Source organism: Etheostoma cragini, unplaced genomic scaffold (assembly GCF_013103735.1).
Source record: "Etheostoma cragini isolate CJK2018 unplaced genomic scaffold, CSU_Ecrag_1.0 ScbMSFa_66, whole genome shotgun sequence".
NCBI classification, from domain to species: Eukaryota; Metazoa; Chordata; class Actinopteri; order Perciformes; family Percidae; genus Etheostoma; species Etheostoma cragini.
In genome coordinates, this window is record NW_023269272.1 from 1 (window position 1) to 2847 (window position 2847).

The 2847-nt window shown below is 44.1% G+C and overlaps 1 non-coding gene across 1 annotated transcript; it reads left to right on the top strand.

Annotated features, from left to right (window-relative positions):
• Positions 1 to 1059: 1059 nt before the first annotated feature.
• On the top strand, positions 1060 to 1131 carry trnae-cuc. The gene has a single exon. It is a non-coding gene; the product is annotated as a tRNA-Glu (tRNA).
• The last annotated feature ends 1716 nt before the right edge of the window (positions 1132 to 2847 follow it).

Consider the following 2847-nt stretch of genomic DNA (forward strand, 5'->3'; position numbering starts at 1 on the left):
CCAACCATATAGCCTAGCTTGTCAATGTGTATTTTAAATACATGGGACTGTGAACTGATTTCCTGATTAAGCTACGCGCGTTAGTCGGCATTGTTATTGCCGGTCAAGTGTGGTTTTGTTGGAGTTAAGCCGTTAGCTAGCTAGCTAGAGAAAAAAAACGCTAGCCGCTAGCTTAGCGAGGGAAAAGAACCCGCCAGCGCTGGAGAGTTGACGGCTGCGTTCTTCGTCTGCACACACGGACCGGAGCGGAGGTGTTGCTACGAAGGGTTTGCTTTGAGTCCAAGTTGGCCTGCTGCTCATCGCTTCTGTGCGGACTGAAACGGGTCTGAGAAGAGGACGCGGTAGGAACTGTTCTCATTCTACACACAACATTGGAGGTAGGCCTATTGTTGGCCTCGCTTTTCTTTTCTTCTCTTCATGAGCTCCAACTTTAAGCGCGCCAACGAAACTTAATGCAAGCTTGCTAAAAGAACAAACTAAACCACAGAGTGCACTCAGGTTGAAATTATTAAAGACCAAACGGTCTGGGTCTTTCTGTTTATTATTTTATTCTTTTACATTGGGGATGTTTCTGTACTAATGTGAACTAAATCTGCATTCAGTTAATACAAAATGGAAAAGAGTTACTGTGTTGTTGTTGTTTCTCAGTTTTCTGTAAAATTGAATGGGTTAATATGGAGTATTAGGTTGATCTCATTTGAGGTTATTAAACCAGGTTTGTTGTCCTGGCCTCTCATTAATTGCTGAAGTCATAGCGAGAGTCATATCTTACCCTAGACAGATTTATTATACACTGAGATGTCTCTTTCACCATTTTACCATGCAGGTAGTACACAAGTGTAACATTGTGATAGCTGCATAAAGTGTTATTCATATTACGAGCCTTTGGTGAGAGGGTTACATAAGAATACAAACTGACTAGGTGACAGATGTGTAATCTGTCATGTCCTGCCTTCTGAAGCTCTAGCCAGGAACCATTCCTCGCCTAAAACAATATGAGTCATTCCAGTAAGTGAAAAAGAAACTCACATCTACAAAGATAAATTTGATGGATGTGACTCCCTGATGGTCTAGTGGCTAGGATTCGGCGCTCTCACCGCCGTGGCCCGGGTTCAATTCCCGGTCAGGGAATGGCCTGGACTTCAAACACTGGGCAAAGAATATGTAATTTCAAATACATTTTCCTGTTAAGTTTACAGATTTTAAATACATAAAACACCATTAAATTACAAAAATAAACAGTGAATTTAAGGGACAACTAGCACGTGTGACACCACCTGTGGGAGTGGAACATGGTTGTGTAGAGACATTTTGACATGTCACAGTAGGAAAAACAAAGGTATAAAAAAATGAATTATGGCTCAACTCAAACTCAATTTACATTTTTACAGTAGACATAGGGCATTACAAAGTCAAGAAACTAGGTGCTGATAGTGAAGGGCAAATGAAGCTTTGGTGAAGCACTGAACCACTATGAGGAATTGGTTTGAAAATGGGTTCATTACTAGAGGCTTCAGTAACAGCGACCTCGCCTGGTGAAGGGCCAAGGCTGCATCCAAATGATCCCAACAAGACAGTGGACAGGAGGCTTTAGACTAGTGACACTCATGTGTACTAACAATGGGATAGCGTTCTTTTCAAAATAAACAAAAATTTTAACAAAATAAATTTTATTAAGGAACATTATTTTTTCCAAATTATTGGACTGGAATACTCTGACTGTTGTTTGTTCATATGCACCAAACAAGAGTTTGGAATATTCTGCCTTCTTGGAGACCATGAATAGAGTCCTGTATGGGGCTCCAGATCTCCATAGTTCTGCTGGGGGACTTCAACGCACACGTGGGCAATGATGGAGATACTTGGAGAGGTGTGATTGGAGGAACGGCCTCCCTGATCTGAACCAGAGTGGTTGTCTGTTGTTGGACTTCAGTGCTAGTCATGGATTGTCCATAACAAACACCATGTTCAAACATAGGGTGCTCATAAGTGGACGTGGTACCAGAGCAGCCTAGGCCAAAGATTGATTTTATAATCGTTTCATCTGATCTGAGGCCCTTCTTCTTCCTGCTTCTGGCGAGAGTAGACGTGTTTTTCCTCCTCTCCCCTCTTATTTTCTCTTTGTCCCCTTCCTGCTGTTTTCCTGAAACATTTGAAATGGAATTGATTAACTGGTCACTCAGCGCTATTGACAAGATTTTTTCATCTAAACATGCTTCTCCAGGGGAGCCACAATGTCCGAGTGGGACGTTCCCTGCAGGCTACGCTCGCGATTCCTGGGGGGATTGGCAGGTGGTCTGCCTGGACGTTCTCACTGTGGAAGACGCTGAAGACATTTGGATAATTGTAATTCTGTTGGTGGGGCTCCTGATCGTCGGCCTTGGGGTCTCACTGACCTATCGGAAAATTGGTAAGACAGCCGCCAGCAAATTCACCCACCAGCTGTCTGGGGAACTTAAAGAGTGCCTACATGGAGTGATTGAGAGGATGAAGGTTTTACATCTAAGGGCTGACCCGTCCTGTGAACTGTCTCGCAACATCTCAGACCGGACCGTCGAAGCGCAGAAGGGGATTGACACCAAAAAGGCCCAGTCGGTGGAGTTGCTTCGTGTGACCACCGGTCCGGCAGAGAAGGTAGATGGACTGCAAAAATCACTACGTGATATGGATGCTTGCATGTCGCTGAGGTCAGTGACAATTGAGTGATGGAGATTGATTCGGATAAATTCTACAGAGTCAACCTAAAGTGGACTGCAACTAATCAACCCACCCCACTCCCTTCACCCGAGCAGGAAAACAACCAGCAGCTGGCCATTCTATCTCGTCCTGTGCTCTGGTTATCTCTTC